The following is a 17,521-nucleotide window of genomic DNA, read 5'->3' as shown; positions in this document are numbered from 1 at the left end:
GCTGACTTTTAAGAAGGTTTTAGTATCATTTTATTGTAACACATAGCAAATTAAAGAAATAGGGACCTAGATGAAAAAATTAAAAGGCAAACAAACTACCTGGGAAGCCACAGTTCATGACAATATCAAGATGGAAAGATCCTTCAAAGTTTCAGCAGTGGTCTGTTCAACTCCAGGTAGGGAGGAATAGAGTGGTGAAAGGCAGTTTTGATGCTTAAAATTATTTCAAAAATGGGAGAAATTTTCTTGGAGCTGAGTGGGGATGGGATGAATGTCAGTAGGGACAACTGCAATATGTAAAGTTTGGGCAGGAATAATCAGCCATATTAAGGCAGCTAGGGGAGCAACCAGGTAAATTGTGTGTGGACAGGGACCTGCAAATTGTTGAGACTAAAACCAGAAGTAAATATAATTATACTGTTGAAAACCAGCAAAATATGTACCAGGGTGCACCAACAGGTTTGGTTTTTAAGATACACTCATCTTACTGAACAGGTAGAAGCACAACTGAGCCATTGTGTTCAGTCCTGGCCACTGCTCTTCCAGATTCATTGAAGAGAATCTGGAGGGAAATAAGAAAATTAAGAAGTCCATATACCTTCATTTGCAGGGTAAAATTATTTAGCTTCAATGCTAGAAGTGTGATGAGAAACACAACATTAATCTTTAAGAATGCACAGAGGAAAGGAATGATCTGTTCCCTATCTTCATGAGAGATATGCCAAGAAGGAAGTAATAGACTTCATTTTCAGTAACGAACCTAGAAGTTAAACATCAGATAATCTTTTTATCAGGAAGGAAAGTAAAGAACTGCAGCAGCTGGTTTAAGGATGTTCCATTGCTGAATATATCTGTGGAAATGTGGACTGTGACCCTTTCTGGGGCTGAGGGAGGCCTGGGTAAATCCTAAGATTCTGCTCTGTTCTTAGCCCCTGGTTTTGGCATGAGACATTCCAAACACAAGCCTTACAGCCCAAACAGTGCAATCCCCCACAGAGCATAAGATCTGGGGTTTTGAGATTTCTATAATCTCATTAAAGTACAAAATATTTATAGCTGTCACAAACTGAACAAAAAAGTATAAACTTTCCAGATGCTTTTATTAGTGTTTAGCTGAGTCTGCAGGCATCATGAAACAGCAATACAGAGATATGACCAGCACATCTCATCCTGAGGATGGAACGCCATGGTCATTTTAAGCAAAAATCATGGGAGAATCATCAGAGGCATGCTTGGGCCTTGCCTTTTCAGGTAACACGAGGGGGTGAACAGGTTCTTTCTGCGCCTGTTTGTGGTTAGCTTTGCTATGCTGTTGATTTTGTACCCCTTTTGCATAATTAAAATTTAGCAAGTGTATGTTAGAATCAAGAACAGGTAAATTAAAGCACTGCAGGTCAAAAAACTACTGAAGCAAGTACACATTTCCTATTCTGTGTTGCTATATGCCTGTATGGATACACACTGAAGCAGGTACATGGGTAACTTTTGGAAACTTCTGTGAGCTGGATTTTATACTCTGGGTTATTCCCTGCTTTCTTCGGGCTTTGGTGTAATCAGGCTGATTTATGTCAGCTGAAAATCTGATGCTTTATTTTTAGCATTTAAACATACAGAAAGAATTCATGTTCTTGGTTTAATCCACTGGAACACTGGGATTTAGTGAAAAGCTTCTGTAGAGATGACAGGACTGCTGGCTGCATCAGCAGAGGAAGGTGAGGGGGAGGAACGTGCAAAGAATGCTTTGGAGAAGTAGATTAACTTTGGAATTTTAACATGCAGTCATTATTGAACAAATAAACGAGGAGGTTCTTTTCAGAAGGGAAGATTTTGTTCATTTTCACAGATAATCAGTCTGTTTCTCTAAAGTTAATAGGATGCTGTCAGGACTTTCTTGCATGGTTTGTTGGTATGCTTTAATTTCTTCAGTGAAACAGAGGAATTATCTAAGGGAGGATGGAAAGGGAACTGGTTCTGAGTAAAATTTCTCAAATGAGCTTAGTGAGCTAAGCTTCAGTACCAAAATACAATCTATATTATATATAGACACCTGACAGAATAGTGTTTGTTCCATACTTCTGTTTCAAAGTGTAGTAAATTAGGCAGCATGGAGTTAATAATGAGCAAAATTCCCTATTCTACATAGTATTTTTGTATTTGTATGCTGTTACTTCCCACTGGTCTGTCTCCCCACTAAGACAGTCCATCTCTTTCTTCTTTCTTACCTATCTTTGTGTTTAAGTTCAATCAGGACCAGTCTATTTCTAGCTAGTCTTGGATGCAAGGGCAGCCAAATCAGGTTATTGGAAGCCTTGAATTTCCTTAGGCTGGCCTATTTCCAGTGGGATAGGTGCTAAGGAACATCTACAGCAGAAACATTTGTTACATGAATGTCAATACATGTTTGTGGCCCCCTCACTGGCCAGTGCACTCAGATTGACCACTGGCCTCAGAACAGCAAGAACCTGAGAATTCAGCTTGCAAGGATTGCCAAGAAGCAGCTCTCCCTTGTATATTTATGGAGAAGCCATTTCAGGAGAACAGAGTGGTTTGTGTTTGCTTCCAGTGGTAGGGGCAGCTTCCTTTTCTATTCATTTATATTTATACTTATATTTATACTTATATTTATATCTATATTTATATTTATATGTATATTTATATATATTTATATTTATATTTATATTTATATTTATATTTATATTTATATTTATATTTATATTTATATTTATATTTATATTTATATTTATATTTATATTTATATTTATATTTATATTTATATTTATATTTATATTTATATTTATATTTATATTATTTCCTTTTTGGTCCTGTGACACCAGTCCTGACTGCAGCTCATGGAAGGGCAGTGAGTTGGCTGCAGATGGCCTGGGTTATCTCTCAGAGCAGTAGAAACAATACTTGCAACAAAAGGCTGATCTGAAGCAGTAAGGGTCTGAGAGGGCTAAAAGGAAACAGGTTTCTAAAAGCCCTTTTTTAGTTCCACAAATATCATAGCATGGTATGAAGTGCATTTCAGAGCACCACAGAATCAACATGCAAGGTATTCCGTGCAGCATTTAGTGACATGTAGATAGGATCATTACAGCTGTACAAAGGCATTTCAGTTTTTACCCTTAAACAAAACCTAGTGCTGCTCTTAGGCAATGAACTATAAGGAAGAAAAAAATATTTTGTGGAATAATTCCATGAAAATACATATCGGTATGAAGACATTGTCAGCAATCATTTCAAAACTCCATTTATTTCACAGTGAACTTTGTGCATGACTTCAGGGGGTATGAAATGGAAAGATAGGGAAAGCAATTTACTAAATCCAAACTGTGCCAAGCGTAGATGCCTTGTCACCCATCCCTCAGTGGGGAGCTTTGCCCTTCCACTTATGCCAAATGTCACAGTGCTGGTGAGTGACACAATATACACAGTGCTGAGATCACTCTAGTCTGCCTAAAGAAACTTTCTCTGCTCCCTGTTCTCATTTCTTCTGCTAAAAGGGATGCTTGTACCAGTGCAGATATAACTGATAATTTGTCCTGGTTCTCCCACAGCCCAAAGCAAACCCACCCCATTACTTGTTAGCGTAATTTGTTGTTCTCTCAGGCCTGCAAGAGTGCCTATAGACAGCCAGGGGCAGTGGATCCTCAGGAATGCTGGAATGAGACAGCACAGGTGGGATCCATCTCACCTAGTTTAGTTTAGATCATACTATTTTCATAGAGGGATTTCTGTCTAGTAGTTGTTAATCCTGTATGCTAACTCATACTTAATTTTCCTCCTTTTTCAGCAGAAAAATGCTTTAAAAAAGGACTAATAAGAAAATTTTCATGCTCAAATAGAAAAGAACTTTCCCTAGAATTCTGGGGGAAAAGAAAGGCCTTGAAATATTCATGTTGTGTTGCGTAGACTGCCCATGAAATATGCATGAAAAATTATACAAGGTACTAGAAAAAAAATACCACTGGAAATTGGATTCTTTAATTTAAAAGACAAGTCTTTATCTAGCAAGAAGAGCAAGAATACAGTAAGAGCTAGACATGTCCCTCGTAAGTGTCGTTTTAGAGGAGGCTGACTGCTGGCTCTGCAAAGCTGGCTGAACCTGTGCCTGCCAGCCCCCAGAGAGCTGCTTTCTCAGGCTTCCACTGGTGTTATGTAACACATAACCTGCTCTGAAAATGCCAGGTGGAGACACTGCTTAGCAAGCACTAGCCTAGTTGTGAAAGAGCATCCTTCCTTCAGCCAGATGTAATTGCTCTGATGGTGGTTAAGTAATTTTGGTGAATATCTAGCTGTCCAATAAAAGTCATTACCAGTGAATCAGGTGACTTCCCCCAGAATAATTAGTATAATATTTGTACTTTTGCCATGCTTTTAAAACAAACCTCATAGGAAAAATTGGCCTGTGCATTCAGGGTAGGTTCCTCTCAGAATGGCAGGAACAGATAGAGAGTATGATTAGAAATTATGTAGCTGATTTTACCCCAAAATTCCACTCAGGTTATCAGTCATTAGCCTAAATATGAAGTTAGCAGATCCATTGATAAGAGAGTTGTGTTTTCATGAAGGAAGTCATGGCAGACAGATGACAAAACCTGCCAGTCTCTGGGACACTACTGGGATGTTTGCACTGAGTCAACAAACGGTATCTACGATCATATTCTTTGTACAATTGCCCTCCGTGCTCAGAGCTCACACATTTTCCAGCATACTGGTTGGTCTGGAAATGCCCACATTGACAGGGTGGTTTCAACACTCTTTTGCTTCATTAAGAAAACCCCAATTTCCTCACCTGTTTACTGCTATCAACAATAGCGATGATCTCATTACAGATGTTCCACGCTGACACATCCCGGTCTTTCCTCACTTCCACTACCCTGGCTGATAGATGAGCCTGTGTGTTTTGTTAAATGTTGCCAAGGCAGAGCAGCTTAGCTGACCATCTGCATCTGTCCCTGAATTTTGGGCAGTGGTTTGGGGACGCATTATCCCAAGGAGCTTCCTTCCAGCTACGCCTGTGCCGTGTCCCCTCGCGGTGGCCGCAGATGGGCTGATGGCCGCTCTGTGACCAGGCTCTGGCTTGGCTTTGGCAGGCTGGCATCCTGCAGCTGCCCCGGGCCCTGGCAGAGCCCCAAATGTGCCTCCAGATGCCTGGTAAGCACAAATGCTGCACCAGTTCCACTTGGGTGGCTGGTCTGGGTGCGGGCGCTGCCAGAATGGGAGGAGGAGACGGATTATTGCCTGGCAGGAGAGGGATCAGGGGGCTGCTAAATGTGCTTTGTCTGCTTGTTGCTGTGGTCTGGAACGTACAGCAGGTGAAATTCTGCCATGCAGATGGGCTGGTGGGGGGCAAAGGAGCACGGAGCATGGTCATGTAATGCTTAATATGAAGAAAATCCCCCCAGACATGGAAGCAGTTATTTGCAGTGTGGATGTGAGCCAGCTGGCTGCGTGGCCGTGGCTGCAGTGTGACATTAAATATGCAGCAGTCACTGAACTGCAGCTTGCTGGGAATGATACACCTCCCCATTATCCCTCCTTGTGCAGACAAGCCCAGAAAGAGGGAAAAAAAAAAAAAAGAAACATAAAAAAGCTAAGCTGAGTGTTCAGTCTGCTTTAATGCTTTCAAAAGAGTGTATGACAGTTTGTTTTGGGCTTCCAAAATTTTCAGCTTAAAGATTATTTTGGTTTTTTTCCCCCCTTATGTTTCAAATAAGAAAAATTATATTAGGGTGAGTCAGATGCAGGCAATTGCAGGCTCCCTTCTAGATGTCTTGAGATACATACATGCATACAACAGAATACAAAAGTTTACCATGTTTTGGTGAAAGTTACAATCCTTTGTACCTGATAAAAGTATTTTCCTTATGATAAAGAGAATTGAGTACTGAGTATGCATCTCTCATTCCACTTAATTTCTTTCTTCACAGACCAAGGCATCACTTGGATTAAGAAAATGGTGCATGAAATTTAACTTACAATCTGTTTAGGGGACAAAATAATTTTAAAAAAGATTTTACAGTGCAATGACATGGTTTTATACAGTGCTATTGTACTCTGAATATTGAGTTGTAGTCATGGGAGAACAAAGACAAAGAGAGGAGAAGATTATCTAGTTTGCTGGAAATTTTGTGCTTCTCATGGTTTTTTTTTCACTATTTGTAATAATTTTAAGTGTTACAATGCATCATGGTGATGGTGCTTAACAAAAATTCTAAAATTTTAGTAAGTTTTAAGATCACAACAGACTTCATATCACATGTGTGTTTGAAATGCTGTAGTTCTCTGTTGATAAAGGTAATGGTTTAAATTTAAGAAGGGGAGGAATTCTATTTTTTTTTTTTTCCTAATATTTTATATATAACCAATTTTAATGTCTTCCTTCTGTGTTTTGTGCTGAAGTTTTTTAGTTTCCATTGGTGATGATTTGTTTGTTTGTTTTGTTTTGGGATTTTTTTTAATTTTAAATTACTACTTTTTTGCCTCTAATAGGGAATATATATACCTATACCAGCCTCTTTATTAACAAAAAATTCACAGAACTCAAAAGCATATGTCACAGTTGAAACTACATAGAAAGTTTCAGTTTGAAATAAGTAAATTTGTGGAGCAAATTTGTGGGACAAAGCAAACTTTGTCCCTCCAAAGTTTGTGGAGGGACTTCAGTATCAGCTGATGGCTCTTTTCCTCTTACACTGAAATCTATTTAAGTATATTTTAGTTGCACAAGGGCAGGGATATTAATAACCTGTTTAACCCATGCTGACCCAGGGCAGTGCCTTTCCTATGGCCAAAGCGGGTGAATTCTTTTGGGGCAGGGGATGAGTCAAGTTTAAACACTACTTAAGAGATTAAACACTTCTTAATTAAAGAGTTTCTAAAAGGCAAATTGTGCTCTTACAGTATATGCTGCTCTTAAATTTGACAGTGAATTTACTCAGTGTTTGATATCTTCTTGCCAATCTTGCTCTGTAATATCTGAGTTATGGCAGGGCAAGTGCTGGCAACAAAATTTTGTTTCCACTTGCACAATTTTAAGAGTCATAAATTGGTGGAAAAACCTCTTTTTTTTTTTTTTTCTCTCAAGGGAGATTCTTACTTAATGTCCCTTCTAAAAAAAAAAATCTATGGCAAGGATCTTAATGATTTCAGAGCAAACTAGATGGAGTCCTTATGAGCCTCTTGAAAAATTCCCTTAAAATGTTTTTAATGTGATCCCATTTCAGTAATGCCTCCTCTGTTACCTTTGTCTTGACTAGAAATAAATATTTTAAATTACTCTGCATGAGCTTAAGGTTAGACAAATAGAAATTGGATCATCTTTCTTTTGTCAGTAGGTATGTCCTTTTCGTAGGTGTGCAATTTTTTTTATCTATCCCTCTGTCCCTCCCAGCTCCTTCCTTTTGTTTTGTTTTTTTCCCTTCTGTTGCGTTGAACACTTATTGGCTCACAATTTTTTAATGCCTGTGCTCTATGAAAACTCACCACTTTCTGAAATTTCAAGCAAGAAAAAAACCTGAAACTGTGATTTTTATGTTGGGCTAATAGACAGAGATGTATAATCTAGAGGCTGGAATTCTGCCTCTGCTCTGCAGTTTAACACTGAGGCAATAATTTGGTCAGGATTCCATGTACCTGAAGCATTTAAAGCCTTAATGGAGCCCCTAATTACCCTCCCATCTCTCACTGCACACTAAAGGCAGCAGTTTTTAAAGACTGCAGCTATGACTGTGAGAAAGGAAAGTCTGCAAATAAATAACAATGTAGGCAAGCAAGGAGAGCAGGCTAATTCCAGGCAGTTTAACACAGGTCTTGTGGTCTGCTGAAAAAAAATGGGCCTTGTTCTCTTATCTTTCCTTGTATGAGGTGGTTACAATAAGAACTGAAAATGTCATTTCTTCCAGCCAGGGATTTACAAAACCATATCCATCTATCTATCTATCTATCTATCTATCTATCTATCTATCTATCTATTTATAATTTTCTGGGCTTTGAGTATGGGTATAGAACTTTTTTGTTAACCTGAGACAGGTAAACCCACTAACTACATAGAAAGGAGAAAATCATAGGCAGTGAAAGATGAAATGCAAAAACCTGACTTGTAGGTGGGACTAAAAGACAGCTGGTTGCTCTTCGGAACACATCTACCTGGTGCTATGTTTAAGGCATTAAACTGGTGCTGTAACAGGAAAAACTGATCACTTTCTATATGTTAAAATCAGTCAGAAGAAGTAATTTGCTCTGTTGCAGGCTTGGGTCTCTTGCCAGGTGAGTGTCTCGTGCTGATTCTGTGTGACCATGGAAGCCTTTACTAAGCTCAAGGCAGCAAGGGCTTTGTCTGATGGAGCCTGTGCTGTGAGCAAAGGACATGGAGAGAATGCTGGATTGTTGAATTTTTGGAGCTACTTCTATCAAAGAGGTTTGAAGGAACCTAGCCAGGCTTGGTGTTCCATAACTAGGACACTGAGAGTCAACCCCTGGTTTTGATTACAATAAAACAAATTCAGTCCAAAACCATTGTAATGTAAACACTAATTGTATTCTTGGTTTCTGATACTGCCTGTAAATTATTTATGTCTTTATCTTCTTCTTTTGTTGCTTTCTGACTGAATTTTTATTGTCTTTGCTTTACTTGGATGTGCAATACACTAGGACAGGGAAATTATTTGTAGAATTAAGTACTGAATCTGGACTGTTGTAATTCTTTCTAATTTGTTTGTTTGGTTTTTCAGTACTGAAGTCTCCAGGCATGAATTCAGTGTCCTGCACACAAAGTGAAGAACTCCAAACACATTTCCACAGTTCAAGTCAAAAGAATGTTTCTCTTGCATGACTATTAAAACAAATTATAAGTGTGATATTTAACGCTTGTAGATCTGCTGATGTCAAAGTCTTTACTGTATACCTCCACAGGAAAACTCTATTAGAGTTTAGTAACTATCACTTCTAATTTTGTTTTAATACATTGAAAATAAAAATTGGAGCAGTAGTATCTCAATTCATGGTTTCCCATTGTATTTCACAGTGCCATGGATAAAAGATCAGCTTAGAGGAAAAGTGAAATTTGTTAATGGTGGGACTAAAAACCTGGCTATAAATTAAAAAAAAAAAAAAAAAAAAAAAAAAGAGAAAAGAGAGTGCCAAAATCTGTACTGAGGTGATTAAATAGATGCCCTTGTGTTGCTCAGAGGGTTTGAGGGAGGGTGATTGACCCGCAGAGCCCAACAGGACTCACGCAAGTACAACTGTGCCCCCACGTGGAGATAACCACCGAGCTCAGGGCTAAAACTGCCCCTCCCAGAGGTGCCCACACCCCAAAAGCCACGCTGGCCTCAGTGGAGATGGAACTAAGCCTAGAAAATTCTGCTTTGAGGAGCCCTTCAGACATGGACTTTGCTGTGTGCTCTGGTAGCAGCTGAAAGACAGAAAATTGTTATACAATGAGAAATAGGGATTTGCTGTTTTTTTCTTCTTTTTTTCTTTTTTTTTTTTTTATGGCTGTTCTTGCTTTCCAGTATAGATGCAGATGCTGGTGCTCTTTTTATTTAACCAAATTGCTTTTTTCCTCAAGCTTGCACCCTATATTTTCAACTACTTCTGCTTCATTTCTTAATAATAGCCCAGCTGCCTCTTGTTTTTCCGTGTCTTTGTTGATGCATTACCTAGTTATGCCTCCTGAGAGTTTGCTTGCTGAGCCTTTATAATACCCAATGGAAACAGTTTTAGGGAATATATCATTTTACAGAGCAACACCTATTTAGCTTCCATTCCATATCATTGAAAGTGCCTTTTGAACAACCTCAGCTTAAGAATAAATTTAGAAGCAGAGGGTGTGACATTAAGTTACAGAGTGAAACAAGATCGTGGCCTGCAATTTAAAAATATGCACAAAGAGAAATTCAGTGGGTGCTGTGATAGTCTCAGTTAACAACAGAGTGAGGATGAGATGACCCCTCTTACATCCTTGATGATGTGCCTGACTCCAGTATCGAGCACCAAAGCTTTACTTTAGTGCTCTGCTTATCTTGACATCTCTGGCTGGATGAAAATAGCAGCTGAGGTTTTGACCAAAAACCCCTCCAAACTGGAGCAGTGTAGGAATGTTAGAAAAATCTCAAATCGATGACAAACCATCCTACACTGTTTTCTTTCTAAGGCCCTTTATATAATTAAAGAGCAAAGTTGTGGGCATTTGGAAAAACCTGCCTGGAGAGCAATTCCTATTCACACTGCAAAGAAGGGGAGGGAGCAAACACCTTCCCTTCAGACTTCTGAGCCTAAAGGGAGCTTATTTAAAGTAAATCAAAAGGGGAAATATGAAAATATGGTAAGAAAAATTAAATATTTCTCTACTCCTAAGAGAACAAGTGTCTTCATTTCTGGTATGCAAGGTTTCCCCCTGAATAGAATTCTGTTCATATAAAACTACTGAATTTCCAAATATAAATAGATAACTATTGGCAGGGTACTTGTATGATCCTTTTTTTTAACCTGGGTTAAGCAACTGAGTGACACTGAATATGTGAATTTTTCTCAGTGAGCCCAGAGGGACTCCTTTGCCAAGGTTTCAAACTCAGCACCTTTGTTGACATTCCTCCAAAGAGGACCATCTAAAGTACAAAAGCACCCATGGATTCAGCTTACAATAGAATTGAAGAAATTTTTCCACCTTCCATATTCTAACAGAGTATTTCTGAGGTACTGAACACTATAGCCACTAATATTTAAAATTCAAAGACAGAAGCCTCTTTACCTTGTGAAGACCAGGAACAGTGTGCCAGGTGATATGGTGTAAAATAACACTTCTTGTGCTCTGGCTTGAAGGGAGAATGATTTTTTTTTTTTCAGCCCAAAATATCAGTACAAGTAGAATTGTGAATATGCCAACCAGATGACTACATTTAAGTGTGAGGTTTATTTCTACTTAGATCTCCCTTTGGTGGTCAAACAGTTACACAACTATTTTTTCTGGTCTAGAGCAGCACAGAGGACTCTACCAGTCCTTCTCAAAACAGTAGGAAACTGTGACAAAAATGGTTAGAAATCAATGTGTATGTCTCATCTATTTTTTCCATTCCCTTCAGTTGTTGCCAACCACACCAGAAGACAATTTGAACTTCTGATTATCTGGAGTAGCATGTGGAATGCAAAGAGAATTTCTTTGATGCTAAAGTTTTGGTAACATTTGTGTAAGGACTGGTTGAAATTATTTAGACTGTAAGGGTAAATGAATTCTGCAGTGGGGCTGTTTAACTAAAGTAAGCCTGAGAAAGGAGTGAGCCCTGAAGAGTCATGATGATGGCGCAGTTCTCTTAAAATTCTTTAATTTCAATTTCTTATGCCATAGACTTTGAGAGATAAAGATTTTAGCCTGAGTTTTGAGTTTATTTTAGAATAGAAAATGGAAGCATCCACTTCTGATTGTCGCATGATCCCATGATGAAAATTAACAATTTCTTCCCAGTACTTTTAACATAATGGAAAATTTTAATGGGAATTCTAATCCTCAAAGGTCATTCTGGAGTCTGGCTGTTGCTCAGCAAATATGTAAACTGCACCAGATTTTTGAGCCTTTGGTAGCTTCAGTCTGGGTATCCTCAGTTTGGGATTCACCTGTTTCATTGCCATACTTGGATCTTCTCCTAGAGACACATAATTTGCCACCTCCTCCCTTCTTCCTGTAAAAGTATCACCTGTTTATTCGCTGACAACTTCTGCTTGTCCAAGGAGAGTTTCTCATTCTGAAAATGTGTTTCTTTTATGGTATCTCTGTATTTTTTGTTTCATGCTGCAGATGTAAGCTTCATTTAGGAGCAATAAATTAAATCCTAAGACATTGAATCATTCAATATCTTCTTATTTTCTGCAAAAAGGAAATGTCAGCAAAATCTTCACTGGTGCCACTCCAGAATTCAACAGAGTATAGTAAAATCTGCAGCTCTTATAAATCTATATGTTTTATTATTTTGAAAAACATTTTCTGATAGTCTTATGGGTTAAAGATGAAGAGGTTTAGCTGTGACACGTCTGATCTTTATTTTATTGTTAAGTGCACAATAAAATGCTCGTCAAATGAGAGTCACTGTGAGATGCATTTTCAGGAGAGCATTCAGTGAAAGAAGGCTCTAAGTGCAGTAATGCCCATTAAGGATACCTTGCTGGCAGCAATTATTGATGAAGCTTCAGGGGCAGCATCTCTGACCTCTGGTAGGGCACTGAGACCTTCAGTGCATTTTTGAAAATCCACTGCCTCCTTGGGGTCTGCTGCAGTGGTTTGATGTGGTCCTGTCTGACACACACAATCCAAGATTTAAGGCAAAGGTAGACAAGTGAGTGGGGAATAGGAAGAAATGAGGTGTACCTGGGGCATTTCTCAGTCCCCTGGCAAATCTTGTCCACCTTTCAATTTTTCTTTTCTTTGCTGACATATTGATTTTGAATGTAGGAGAAGAAAATGGAGGATAGGGCCAAATAAGCCTTAGTAATTATTTAGGGCCACGCTTGCTCTGCACACAATTATGATGGTAGTTGCAAACTGTAAAAGTGGTTTGCCTAATTATTTTTTCTTTATTTTGAGGTGGAATAGAATTATTATTCCAATAACCGCATTCCTGATTATTTTTTGTAGCACGCTTTTTTTGTTGTTGTTTTTGGTTTTGTTTTTTGTTTGTTTGTTTGTTTGTTTTAAGTATCCAGTCTTTGCCCTTGACTTGAAGATTTAGTCAAAGGACAAAACTCTTCTGTTTGGGAGAATCTTTAGTTCAGCTTTGAGAGTTTGGGTTTGGAGGATCAAGTTCATGACTTATCAGCATCTTGTATACAAATGCAGTTCTGTGGCAATGGCTACTTGCAGAAGAACTTCAGAGTTCCACTTTATTAAAAAAGACAATTTCTCACACATTATATCATCAGTGGTTTTTTTTGTTTTCCTATTTTTTTCTCTATCCCAAAATATATTTTACTTGTTTCCTATGCAAGAAAGATTTCTCTTATGTTGACCTTATTTATGTCTATATTTCATTTGTTTCAGCCTACATTTTTTCTGCTGCTTCATTGGGAACTGTAACCATTTCAGTGCTGTAATTATGCAATGTTTTTTCTACTGTTGTTAACAGCCACAGAACCGAGGTGGTAAAGTGGGAGAAAATGGGAGAGAAAGGAAACAGACCAAAAAATTGTGATCCATATGGTTTACCAGAATCCCAATTACTCTCCAGAGTGTTTTCCTTGTGCTAAGAGGAGCTTTATCTAGTTTAAGCTTAATTTTCATCTTGTATGTTTGTTTACAACTTTGATCCCATTTTCAGTCTTGCATAACAAATAGATGGAACCTTCATTGGTGGTACCTAATCATACGAGGGATCCATAAATCAAAAAGTTTCCAGTGGAGAAACACATTTCCTCCAGTAATTTAAATTTTGCTGAATATAGGCTTTCTCTCTTCATTCTTGCAGGAAATCTGCTGGCTTCTGGGAGCTCATAGCTGGGAGCTAAGAACTACTTGTCATTCACCATCTGATGCTGTGGAGTAGTAAACTAAATTTGTGCACATCTTCAATTTCAGGTGCCTATATTTATAGGGAATCTAGGCATGTTTTGCCCATATTTTCATACATCCAGCATTTGGAGTGCACTATGTGCTCATCTTCTCCTTGAGAGGTTCTGCTGCTCCTGTGGAAATCAATACTGAGGCAGTAAATAGCACCAGGTCTGCTATTTTCAACATCACTATGCCTGTGAATTGTGTGTCTGAAGTGCTCATTAGCTGTGTGGTCAGAGCTACAAAATCTTCAAGTACTGTAGTCTGAAAACACTGAGTTTTATCTCTGATAGCAGACATGTTTGGAGAGACATGTTATAATTTCTCTTGTTTCTTAGAAGCCTTTCTATTGTTTTGTACAGTGAATGAAGAATACCCAGGTAGGTTCTTCATGACTTTGGCCTGTGAATTACCCCTTGATGTTAAGGAAATCAGTCTGAAAATTTGATTGATTTTTTGCTTTCTTGAATGAAACCTGGAGTAAAGAGAGATTTTTCTTGGTAAAAGAGATAATTCTTGCCCTGCTATTATGTTCCATGTGATACATTAAAGGGGTAACCCAATCTGGGTTCAGAAACACAACTTTTTAAAAATTACCTGACAGCTGGTTTTTCAACATATAATTACTGTAGGAATGAATGTGCATATTCTACTTTTTCATGAAACAAAATCCATCTGAAGTCTAGTTTTCACCAACACATTGAGAAATCTAAATTTGGTGTTTCCTTTGTTCTGTGGTTTCTCTAACAAAATAAATAGCATAGGGATTTGGCCAATCTTGGTCTGTGGGGCAAACACAGTCTATGTATGCCTCTTATTTAGATGTTTATCTACATTATGCTTTCATTTTGCTTCCAACCAGGAGGGAGCATGTAGAAGATGGTGGGTGTGGAGATCCCTTAGGGTGTCAGGGCTCCCACCAGACTTGTTCAGGGTGAGGTGGGAGGATGGCTGCCTTGCACTCAGTTCTCAAAACAGCCTTGCTCTTGGTGTCAGTAAATAAATACCATCAGTTTTCACTCCTACTTTGTAGTAGCCAGTTTATTTGGATAACAATTTATCTGTGTAGCCACTTTATACAGAGCAGTTTGGGCAGGGGGATTGTTCAGTTTATGGTGCTAGGGTACCTTCTTAGGGTTGGCACCTGTTACTAACCTTTAGCTCCTAAACTAAGCAAAATATTGAATTTGGGATTGCCTGGTTTTTACCAAATTCAAATTTGTTTCTCTGACTTCACCAGTTAAACACAGCAGATATGAGAATGCAGCTTCAGTGGACACAAGGTTCTTCAGACCATAGAACACCTCAGGTTCTTTTCAGAGCCTAGTACTGTGTACAGATACAGGGGTTTTGTCTTTAACAGCTGCAGTGTGCAGGTGGTGAACAGAGATTTTTGTGAGCTGTTGTTTGAGAAGTGTTAAAAAATTGGCTTGCATTTTTCCATCTTTTTTTTTTCTGGGAGTATGTTATACAGGTTTTTATACCTGTGGAACAGTCTCTTCCTTTTTTGAATTACTAGATACCTGGAACATTAATACAACAATTCCTCTTTTTCATATATTTTGTGAGAACAAGAAATTCCAGTATTGAAAAATACTTTTTTTTTTTTTTTAAGATGACATTTGTGCACTTTGTCCTTGACATTTTCTTGAATTTTTTATTAAGCAAAACTTGATGGTGCTGAGTAGTTCATTCCCCAAGCTTGTGAATCAGGTCTATGAATCTTTAATTTTATTTATGATCAAGAATATGATTCAAAGTTAGGTAATATTATTTATCAAAATACCACTTAGAAACTTTATCTTTAAAACAGAAAGAATGGTACATAAACCCCATGTAACAGTGTAATAAACTTTCTTGCATACCAAGTATATATTGAATTAACTTGAGATGATCATCAAGATGTATTGAACCAAGTGGTAAATATTGATTGAGTCAAGGCTGAGATTAATATTTACCTCAAGGGTCAAAATTTTTGATGTTGACTGAAATGTGAAGTCAATATATATATATTGGTAATACATGCTGAGTGCATTCAACAGAAATATCTCAAAATTTGTTCTATAACCCTGGGGATCCCCAGGGACATCTTCTTTCCAGCTAGTACGACAAAGGAAGAATAAGAAATGGAAGAAAACGACCCCTGTTTTAATTAAGTTAAATAAATATGTGCACACACACCCCCTGGATATCTAGTGATCAGACAGGAGGAACAAGAGCTTTCTAGAGGATAGGTGCAAACAAATTCAGCGTCTCTGCAAACCCCTAGGGAATTACCACCCCCCTCACAACTTTGGTTTCATAAACAAAGTATATTTATTTAGCTGTGCTATATGTATCATAAATATAAATGAATAAAATTTACAAAATCCAGAGATCCCCTGCCCTTCCTCCTGAATACTGTGGTATATACTGTTGTCTCTGGAGAGAGAGGAATGAGACAGGTATATATCAGGAAGATTTGCTTTGAGCAAGGCCAGAAGAGAACCACAAAGATGCTCATAGGGCTGGAGTTCCTCTTCTGCAAAGACAGGTTGAGAGAACAGGGGTCATTCAGAGGAAGAGAAAAGAGGCAAAGCTCTGGGAAGACCTCACTGTGGCCTTCCAGAACCTCGGAGGGACTTCCAAAAGATAGGGAAAGTGACTTTTTGCACAGGCAGATAATGATAGGAGAAGAGGTGGGAAGGCATTAAACCAAAAGAGGAGAGCTTTAGATTAGATATTAGAAAAGCGTTTTTTGCTCAGCAGGTAATGAGGCACTGGAATAGGTCACCCAGAGAAGTTCTGGATGCCTCATCCTTGAAAATGTTCAAGGCTGGATTGGGTGGGACCCTGAGCACCCTGGTTTAGTAGAAGATGTGTTGCAACTCAATGAGCTTTGAGGTCCCTTCCAACTCAAGCCATTCCTATGATTTTTATGTTGCTCAGTGTGTTATTGGCAGTTGAACAAACAAAACTACTATGGGTGTTATTCTTGCCAAACTCTGATTCAGCCATTCAAGACAGTTTTAGCCCTTTGTTTCACATAAATAATTAGAGAAAGGCCTTCATGAGGCTGATTTGAATGACATTGAGACATATTCATGTGGAAAGAGAAAAGAGCTATACCTTCCCTCCCCATCTGCAAAATGAGTTGTCAAGTCTGAGTTTTCCTGAGTCTATTTGTGTGTGAGATTCTTTGTGTGCCATTTTTTCCTCCATACATCTGTTTAGTTGTTACTAAACTAGAAAAAATAAATCACCTTTCATAAAACATGTGCAGTCTTCTGTTGGAAATGGGCATCTGTCTTATGCATGACTTTGGAAATCTCCCAATCTGTTACACAGCGTGGCTGGGCTTTTTTCCTGAGCTCATGGTTTTTATCAAGTTCTAGTACTGAGAAAATTTTAAAAATTATATAGAACAACACTTTTTATTGAGGTTTAAGAAAGTGATGGAAAGAAATTGAGGTTAAGTCTTTGCTGACCCATCTGTCTAGTTCTTGCAAATCATTTGCTCTGTCTGTTTACCAATGGGGTGTGACAGTTGCAGTGTGCAGGCACAAATGAAAGAAAAAACTCAGCTTTGGCTTTGAATTGCCCTCTTTCTAAGGTTAAGTCTCACACAAATGGTATTTTAATGAACAGTTTGTATCTAATACAGTTTCATTTGAATGAGCAATGTAGCTATGTTATTGCAACATTGCTGAACATTCCTGCTATTTCCCTCTCTTATTAAAATAATAAAATACTGTAATGAACTGTTGCTAAGGATAAAAGTTGGCTCAGAATGAGATAGTCATTCAGCATCTTGTGAGTTATACTGCACCAGAATGGCATCACATTCCTTGCAGAACCAGAGGAATAGGCAAAGCAAACCTTTGAATCTTGCTTGTGTAGTGAGGAAGGAGTAACATGAGAAACAAGTGCAGTTCAAAGGCTCAATGGGAGACAAAGCCCAGCCTGATTTACCACAGTGAAGAGCTAGAAAAATTT

Source organism: Zonotrichia leucophrys, chromosome 1 (assembly GCF_028769735.1).
Source record: "Zonotrichia leucophrys gambelii isolate GWCS_2022_RI chromosome 1, RI_Zleu_2.0, whole genome shotgun sequence".
NCBI classification, from domain to species: Eukaryota; Metazoa; Chordata; class Aves; order Passeriformes; family Passerellidae; genus Zonotrichia; species Zonotrichia leucophrys.
The sequence above is the reverse complement of the archived record's forward strand: the minus strand, read 5'-3'. Positions refer to the sequence as shown.